Source organism: Rhincodon typus, unplaced genomic scaffold, assembly GCF_021869965.1.
Source record: "Rhincodon typus isolate 14 unplaced genomic scaffold, sRhiTyp1.1 hic_rhity00006400, whole genome shotgun sequence".
In the NCBI taxonomy this organism is placed as follows: Eukaryota; Metazoa; Chordata; class Chondrichthyes; order Orectolobiformes; family Rhincodontidae; genus Rhincodon; species Rhincodon typus.
Genome location: NW_025972038.1, coordinates 1 through 9,979, shown reverse-complemented (window position 1 = coordinate 9,979; position 9,979 = coordinate 1). Strand labels below are relative to the sequence as shown.

Here is a 9,979-nt window from a genome sequence, read left to right as displayed (position 1 = left end):
CACTTCGTCCCTGCCTGACAGGTACATACTTCTCAAGGACACGCAGTAGCTGTTCCTTGAACAAGCTCCACATTTCAATTGTGCCCAGCCCCTGCAGTTTCCTTCTCCATCCTAAGGATCCTAAATCTTGCCTAATTGCCTCATAATTGCCTTTCCCCCAGCTATAACTCTTGCCCTGCGATATATACCTATCCCTTTCCATCGCTAAAGTAAACGTAACCGAATTGTGGTCACTATCACCAAAGTGCTCTCCTACCTCCAAATCTAACACCTGGCCTGGTTCATTACCCAGTACCAAATCCAATGTGGCCTCGCATCTTGTTGGCCTATCTACATACTGTGTCAGGAAACCCTCCTGCACACATTAGACAAAAACTGACCCATCTAAAGTACTCGAACTATAGCGTTTCCAGTCAATATTTGGAAAGTTAAAGTCCCCCATAACATATGGATGATAATGGAATAGTGTAGATTGGCTTCAGATTGGTTTCACAGGTCAACGTAACATCGAGGGCCGAAGGGCCTGTACTGCGCTGTAATGTTCTGTGTTCTATGTTCTAAATTTAAACAACATTTCCTGGAACATTGGTCTTTTTGCAAAGGTGTGAAAAGGAATAAAAAAGGTTATCTTGAGGGGATTACAACATAAAGAATGGGAGAGAACGTGATGTTTTGGGTATCTATTTAGAAGTTCTGAAGTGGAATATTGGCCTTAGAGGGCATTAGTATAAATTCACCAGAATATCATAGCCTGAAAAGGTTTAAAATAAAGGATTGGTTCCACAAATTTGCATTGTTTTCTCTAGTTTAGATGATTGTGGGTGATCCAACAATAACTATTTAAAGTGGACTGTTTCCTTGAACGTGGAGGGCAGCATCTTAAAATTGGAGATTAGCAAAGATTTGGCAAACGGAATGGAATACAAATTTGGGAAAGTATGAATTTTTCTGTTTTGGCAGAGGAATAAAAAAGCATATTATCTAAATGGTGAGATGATTCAGAGAGATCTGTGTGTCATGATGAATTGCAGAAGATTCGTTTGCAGGTATAGAAAGTATTCGGAAAAGCTAAGAGAAAGGTTATGTTTTATTGTAAGAGAAATTGAATGCAAGGGTAGGGAGGCCAGACTTCATTTTATACAGGGCATTGGTGAGACCTATCTGGAATACTGTGTAATGGATTGTACAGTAATGGTCGCCATACTTACAGAAAGATGCTACTACATTGGAAGCAATTCAGAAAAGGTTTTACTAGACTAAACTTCTGAAGAAAGGTCACTGGACTTGAAATGTTAGTCTGCTTCATCTCCGCAGATACTTCCAGACTTGCTGAGTTTCTCTAGCAATTTCTGTTATTGTTTCAGATCTTTTCTTCAAAAAATTAAGAGCCTAATACCTGAAATGAGCAGATTGCCTTCTGAGAAAAGGTTAGACAGGCTGTATCCTCTGGAGTTTAGAAGATTAAGAGAGTTGACTTAATTGAAACACAGAAATTCCTGGGGGGACTTGCCTAAATAGATGTTAAAAGGAGGTTTTCTCTTGTCAGACAATCTAGAACTGGGGATCATAGTTTAAAAATAAGGGATCACCCACTTAAGATTGACGAGGAAACATTCTGTGTCTTTGGAATTCCCTTCCTCAAAAAGATTCAGAATGCAGAATCTTTAGATATTTATAAAAGGCAGAAGCTGACAAGCATTGTTTACCAAGGGGATGAAAAATCATCAGGTTTATGCAAGAATAGAGTTGACAATACAATCAGATCAATCATGACTTTATTGAATGACTGAACAGGCTGAGGACTGAGTGGCCGACTCTTGTTCCTTGTTCGTATGTTGTACACGTAGGAACAGAAGTAGGCCTTTCAGCCACTCAAGCCTGTTCTACCATTCAATTAGATCATGGCTGATCATAGAATCTCTCCAGTGTGGAAACAGGCTATTCGGCCCAAGTCCACACTGACTCTCCAAAGAGCATCCCACCCTACTCCTGCAACCCCGCATTTCCCATGGCTAATTCACTTAGCCTACATATCCCTGGACACTGTGGGCAATTTAGCATGGCCAATCCACCTAACCTGCGCATCTTTGGACTATGGGAGGAAACAGGAATACCTGGAGGAAACCCACAGAGACACAGGGAGAACGTGCAAACTCCACAGACAGTCACCCAAGGCTGGAATTGAACCTGGAGCTGTGAGGCAACGGTGCTAACCACTGAGCCACCATGCTGCCCTCTGAGGCCTTACTCCATATACCTGCCTTTGGCCCACAACCTTCAATACTTTTGATAAAATGTTAAAAATACACTCAAGTTGGTGATTTGTAATTTCAACAGATTATGACTGACCAGTTTTCAGTTCTTTCTGTAAGTATTGCCTGTTTGGTTAGAAGTCACAGCAGAGGGCCTATGGCACTGTAACCCAATATACATAGAGTCACCACTTTCAGGATAGAAAATGAGAGTTAATTTTCCTTTTAAAAATTTAACAAGTTTAACTTCTTCCTCTGCACCTCAGCATTCTGTAAGATCTGTAAACACAAAAAAACTTTGTCTCAGCCTAAATTAAGTGAACACAAGGAACACAAAGCTGACAATTTTTAGATGAAGTTTGAATTTACTTACATCTTGGCTGTGGGGCTCGGAGGTTTGTTGCAGTTTTCACAGCACTTGGACAATAGGATTTTCTCTTGTACTCATTACGCTCATTTAAATTTAATGTCCTTGGTCCCCTTCCCCCTCCCATTCAACAAAGAGTTGGCTGGCAAAGGCTGAAACATTGCATTGTGTCACTGAAATTTCCCTCATCAATCAAGAATCACCTAATTTCAAAGGCAACCACATAGACACATGCAGAAATTTCTATCTTTTCCTGAAAAACAAGTTTGCCACTGATTCTAGCATTCTTTGCATTTACTGAGGAGATGAAGCGTAAAGCTGTGCTGATCTCAATCAGCCAAACTCTTCGCAATACAGCTCTTAGCTTCTCAAACAGAGCGAAAAAAAAATAATGAAATGACCCAGTCACCTTTGGAAAAAAATCACAGGATATAAAAAGTCAAAATAATTGTAAAAGTAGGGGTGGGAAGAGAAGGAAAAGAGGAAAAAGGGATCTACTTGGGTCAAATGCAAAACTAAAAGCAAAAGTACTGCAGATGCTGGGAGATCTGAAATAAAAACAAAATGCTGAAGCAACTCAGCATTTGTAGTGAAAAATGTTTAATATTTTGGACTAGAGTATGACCATGAACTCTGTCCTCCATTTTAATTACACCGCTCCCAGTTACTTGTCTGTATGGATCTGCTCTTAGCAAAGCTGACCTATTTTCTACCATTAGTGCCTTTTAAAAAAAATGAAATCTCTCCTGTACTACCATTCGAACACAGAACAGTATAGCACAGTACAGGTCCTTCGGTCCACAATGTTGTGCCGACCTATTATCCTACTAAGATCGAACTACCCTATCCTTCATGTGCCTATCCAAGAGTCGCTTAAAAGTTTCTAAAGTATCTGACTCCACTACCATTGCCGGCAGCGCATTCCACACACCCACCACTCTCTGTGTAAAGAGCCCACCTCTGACATCTCCCCTACACCATCCTCCAATCACCTTAAAATTATGCCCCCTCGTAATAGTCATTTCTGCCCTGGGAAAAAAGTCTCTGGCTATCCAATCTATCTATGCCTCTCATCATCTTGTATACCTCTATCAAGTCACCTCTCATCCATCTTCACGCCAATGAAAAAAGCCCTAGCTCCTTCAATCTTTCCTCATAAGACCTGCCCTCCAGTCCAGGCAGCATCCTGGTAAATCTCCTCTGCACCCTCTGTAAAGCTTCCACATCCTTCCTATAATGAGGTGACCAGAACTGAACACAATATTCTAAGTGTGGTCTAACCAGGGTTTTATAGAGCTGCAGCATAACCTCGCAGCTCAAACTCAATTCCCCTGCCAATGAAAGCAATTAGCATCCCCTTTGCATTTTGCTCTGAAAAACCCTTATTCCGGTTCCATTTGTTCCTAACACCATGATCCCCACCACCTCCACAGTGTTTTAGATCTCCACCAGTTCAGGAGCTCTGTTCTCTGCAGTAAGAATGATGTAGTTAACCATGAGTAAAGAAACAAATTTAGGGAGGGAATTACATAGACAATGGAAGGATGTTCAAAAAGGACAGATTGGGGGAGTATATGTATCTTAGAGGGGTCTGAGGCTTCAGAGAGTTCAAGGAGGGTTAACTTTCCATAGTCACAGTAACAGTGAATGTCATGTCACTTTGATGAGGTCTGTGTTGGGGCAGAAACCAAATTGGATGGATTCAGACAAAGTTAGGATTGGCATAGGTAATGATGACAACATATTCAAAGACTACAGACAGGTAAAGGCAGTTTGCAAGGTCTGGGTTGGTTTTGCAATTGAGATACTTATGTTACTTGAAGGGAGCAATACAGTACTAGAGGGCACAAAGCCATTAACAATATTAGCTAACATGGGAGCCAGAAAGGAGAGTTCAGTGATCAGCAGTGCAGTGGAAATATGGTAAAAAACAAAAGGTAAATCTCTGACAACTAAAAAAACCGAAAGAACTGCAGATATTGTAAATCAGAAACAAAAACAAAGTTGCTGGAAAAGCCCAGCGGGTCTGGCAGCATCTGTGAAGTTAAAAACAGAGTTAACGTTTCAAGTCCGGTGACCCTTCCTCAGAACTTCCTCAGTGTTCTGAGGAAGGGTCACTGGACCTGAAACGTTAACTCTGTTTTTTCCTTCACAGATGCTGCCAGCCCTACTGAGCTTTTCTAGCAACTTTGTTTTTGTTCCTAATCTCTGATAACTGTTTGAAGCAACTTGGAGGGGGAAGTCTGTATACATATCTGCACCATTGTTAGGACTGCTTATTTCTACCATAATAACATCACCTTTTTCCATCTCTGCTCATTCACTGCTGAAACCCTTATTAGATGTCATTGTTATCTCTAGTACTGATTAAAGTACTCCTGGTCAGACTCCTACTCTCTCCCCTCTGAGCTTGAGATTCTGCAAAGTTTAGCTGCTCATGTATCAACTTAAACTAAGTCCCATGCACCATCAACCTATATTAGTTGATGCAAATCTTGATTTTAAAGAGTCTCATATGTACTCAAATCCCTCCATTGGTCTTCTCCCAGTCTCTAACCTTGTTCACGCCTGAAACTATCTAAAATACCCATTCTCCTGAATCAATCCTTTGAGCACCCTTCCATTGTCTAGGCAAAAGCTGCAGAATTCCCTCCCTAAGTCTGTCTCTAACTGTATCTCCTATTTTAAGATTCTTCTTAAAACCTGTATCTTGGTTTTAGTTTTATTTAGCCCTTATATCTCTTACTTGCCTCAATGTCCAAATATTGTTTAGTAATGCTCCTGTTTAAAAATGACCTTAGGACATTATGGTGCAACATAAATACAAGTCATTGTTGTCTCAAGGACAAGTTTATTTTTAAACTCATTCATGGGATGTGGGCATCACTGACTAGATCAGCACTTTACGTCTAATCTAATTGCCTAGAAGGTTGTTATGAGTCAACACCATTGCTGTGGGTTTGGAGTCACATTTAGGCTAGACCAGGTAAGGACAACAATTTCCTTCCCTCAAGGACATTAGTGAACCAGATGGGGTTTTTCCTGATCAACAATAGTTTCATGTTCATCATTAGATGCTTAAATCTTGAATTTTGTTTAAATTTTAATTCAAATCCCATCATCTGCCATTATGGGATTCAAACCCAGGACATTGTCTGCATTTCTGGACTAATAGTGTAGCAATAATACCCCTAGGCCACTACCTCCCCACCGAAGGTGAACTTGGGGAGGTCATTTAGGGCAGATGAGAAAGAAACTGGATAAAGGATGGAAGTTCAATGCTAACAACAGGAAGGAACTTTAAGTAAAAAGAGAAACACAAAATACCCAGGGACAAATTACATACCTTTAACCCGAATTTTCCCTTCTCCAAAAGGCACATTGTCAGGTAACCCCTTGTACCTAACAGTAGCTAAAGTACAAGTCAAAACAGTGAGTATTAGTAGACTGAAAACAAAAAAAATGCTGGAGAACACAGTGGGCCGGGCAGCATCCATAACAGAGTAAGCTAATGTTTTGAGGCTATTAGTCGGGCATCGCAGCAGTTTCCACCAGTTGCAGAAACCAATTCTAGCAACATCCCCTCAATTAATTTCCTCAAATTGCACCCACTATCATTCTACCGTGGTGTTACATAGCTCAGAACATGTTTCAAACCTCCATAAATTTGAACAAAGCCACCTTGTAATGCAAAGTGAGATGGTAAAGGAGTAGAGAAAAAAAAACAAGGACTGAAGAGGCAGTTTCTGAATAAATCAGAGGAGTGAAAGGCAATTTGTAAATGGAGCTATGTCAGCATACTCCAAGGTGCCCACCAAGTCCAGGAACCCACATGGAAAAATAAGCTTCTCTGTAGGTATTTAATCAAGTGATTGGAAAATCTGCCTGTACTGCATGCAAAGCAAAAAAACTTTTCACTGTACCGTGTTATATGTGACAATAAAAAAAATCAAAATTAGCTGAGAGATAGTAGGAACTGCAGATGCTGGAGAATCTGAGATAACAAGGTTTAGAGCTGGATGAACACAGCAGGCCAAGCAGCATCATGGGAGCAGGAAGGCTGACGTTTCGGGCCTAGACCCTTCTTCAGAAAATGAAAACGTCAGCCTTCCTGCTCGGCCAGCTGTGTTCATCCAGCTCTACACCTTGTTATCTCAAAAGTAGCTGAGTTAGCTAATACTAAGCCCATGAAAAGGAAAGGAAGAGGTATAGCAGATTAAAAACAGTATAGGTTTAGGAAGAGACAGAGTAAAAAATAAATACAAATCTGATGTGACCAAAATAATCAACAGACATTTAAGATAAATATTACAGGATGCAGAAACAATAGATTTGCATTTACAAGTACACTTCAAAATCTCAAGAGATTCTAAAGAACTTTATAACTAATTAATTAGTTTTGAAGTGTTGTCACTTGTAATGTAGCCGACAATAAAAACACCCACAAGTGAGTGATATAACAATTCAACCAGGTGGAGTTAGATAGAATCCCTACAGTGTGGAAACAGACCATTTGGCCCAACAAGTCTACACTGCCTCTCCGAAGAGCAACCCAACCAGACCACCCCCTACCTTTTCCCTGTAACCCTGCATTTCCCATGGTTAATCCACCTAACTTACACACCCCTGGACATTAGGGGCAATTTCGCATGACCAATCTACCTAACCAGCACATCTTTGGACCGTGGGAGGAAACCACCCGGAGGAACCCCGTGTAGATACTGGGACAATGTGCAAACTCTACACAGACAATCAACTGAGAGTGGAATTGAGCCTGGGTCCCTGGTGCTGTGAGGCAGCAGTGCTAACCTCTGAGCTACCGTTCCATTTGAATAATAATCTGTAGCACCAGCTGGTTGTGATATAATTAGCCAGGATACAAGAAAGAACCCACTCCTCTCTTTTCCTTAGGTTATTTTATCAAGAAAGCAGAAGGAAACTCAAGGTCTTCCACTGTCCTCCTCTGACAAGCACAGCAGCAGAATCTACCCTCAGGACTGCCTTTCCACCACTCTGCAAGTGGAGAACGTTTGAACGTTTGGAGAACCCCCCCCCCCTCCCCACCGTAGCACAGGATGCTGTTAAGACAGCTCCCAACACCAGTGCATGTCCTCCTTGACCCATTTCCTGAACAGTTTTCCTTGGTGGTGCCTTCCATTCTCAGGGTCAGGACAAGGAGGCAAGGCCCAAGATCACTGCAGTTGAACAGGAATTGAATCTGCACTTTCAGCACGATTTTGAACCACACAATAGCCATCTCGCTGCTGAGCTAAATGGTCTCCAATTGTTACTGCAGTATCAATATCCAAGATTCTGAGCTATGAGATTATACTGCGTATAGATAATGCAAAATGCTAGAATAGTTTCGGCATAAAGTCTAAGAGGTAGCTATGGATAGACGAAACATATTTAATGATTTTAAATTGGAAGTGGGTGGTGAGGAAGCGGAACTGTTTATCCATGCTGTCAGCCTGATCAAACTGACAACTTCACACAGCAACAATATAGATATTTGGCAGCTGAAGAGTTAGTAATATTGTATGATATTTGAACAATTCTGGGCAGGTCAGAAAGTCTACAATAGTCTCTTTCCTATTCATGTTCCACATTACTGCATCAAAACTAACCTAACACAATGCCACAAAACTAGTCTAGTTTCACCAAGGATCCAGTGATAAACACATTAGATTCAAAAGACATCTCAGTACTTCATCTACTTGAACCTGGGTTCTCCCTTCCTGATCTCAGCGACTGCAGACAACCCTGTGATTCAGATGCCCCAAGTGATGACATGTGACATCATGGTGGCCAGTGTCCTCATCACTGCCTCTCAAGGTCATGGAGTGAAATTAGCAACAAACTGTCTGGGGTGCTTGGAACTTGCATCCCATATACAACAGCAAAGCATAGCGAAAGACAATGTAATTATTCAATGCATATTAGATTTGTGTACAGGACTTCTCCACATCCAGTACAGAAAGAAATATTAACAAGCTCAAATTTAGGCTCCTTCATCCAAGTACCTTTGACGAAATGTCCATAACTCATGCAACACATCCTCAATCCAGTCACATTTCTCAGGCAGACCACGTACAGCTTGGGATATTGACTTGTCTGGGGCAGTAAACAGGCACCCTGTAATTGGCAGGGAGGTTACACAATTTACTCAAGTCAGTTTGGTAAATACCTGGCCCTGAATTATACGTGCCTGGGAAGTGTTTGTGGCGACTGTGTAGATGGAGCTTTGCGCTAAGGCGCGGAGAGAGGCCATTCGGCACATCTTGCCTGCACTGGCCCTTTAAACGGAGCTTGAATTCTGTACTGAACATCTTTCTCAAAATTCGGGTAGCCAGTTTGTTCCACTAGAGGAAAGGAACCTGCGCTGATCAATGATGTGTGTTTGGAGATAGCAAGAACTGCAGATGCCGGAGTCAGAGTCAATACAGTGTGGAGCTGGAGGAACGCAGCAGGTCACGCAGCATCAGAGGAGCTGAAACGTCGACTTTGCTGCTCCTCTGATGCTGCCTGACCTGCTGTCTTTCTCCAGCTCCACAATGATGTGTGTTAATTGTGCATCAAGCGCTTTGCTCGTTTTTAATAACTATGTTGGGGTAAGGTCGGCAGGTACAGAGAGAGCTTTCATTGCGGGGACTGTTTTCGGTAGACTGAGTCTGTCGCTGGTTTCAGTGGCCGCCTGTTTCATCTTTAATGTTTAAGGTCAAGGTTTATAAACACACAAAATAAATGAACCATTACATTAAATTGAAGCACTAAAAACCCACGGCCACCAAATTAAATCATTTTAGTCATCCCCTTACTGTAATAAGAGTAATTTGAACAATTTAAAATTTGATTGAAGCAGCGGGGTCCACTACCAGGAATTAATTCTACATCAACTCTAGTGACAAACCCCTAACCCTGTCTCTTCCCTCGCCGCCCCTTCAATCTGCTTCTCACCAAAACGATTCCGTCTTCTTTCAGTCTCTCACTCCAACTCCGATCCTGCTCCGCGTCCCCGGCCAGATTAGCCCTGAATGCGGTTTTCCACGCTCCGCCCCTGGCTTAATAAAGCGATTGTGATGCCGCAGAGAGACGTGACTGGCCCAAACTCCGCCCAGAGCCGCGGGAGGGAAGATAGACAAGGGGACACACCCACCACCCAATGCACAGACCGTCTAATACAAGAGACCTTTCTCTCAAGCTGTTCACTCTCGAGGATGAAAAGGCCTTGTGGTTTTATCGCTGGAGTAGTAATCCAGAAACCCAGGTAATGGTCTGGGGAGATAGTAGGAACTGCAGATGCTGGAGTATCTGAGATAACAAGGTGTAGAGCTGGATGAACACAGCAGGCCAAGCAGCA

At 42.0% G+C, this 9,979-nt stretch overlaps 1 long non-coding RNA gene across 1 annotated transcript; it reads right to left on the bottom strand.

Annotated features, from left to right (window-relative positions):
* Nucleotides 1-2,355: 2,355 nt before the first annotated feature.
* LOC125482148 lies at nucleotides 2,356-9,644 on the bottom strand. The gene is made up of 3 exons (XR_007261561.1): nucleotides 9,577-9,644; nucleotides 8,643-8,754; nucleotides 2,356-2,531 (listed from the first exon to the last, which is right to left on the bottom strand). It is a non-coding gene; the product is annotated as an uncharacterized LOC125482148 (long non-coding RNA).
* Between the last annotated feature and the right edge of the window lie 335 nt (nucleotides 9,645-9,979).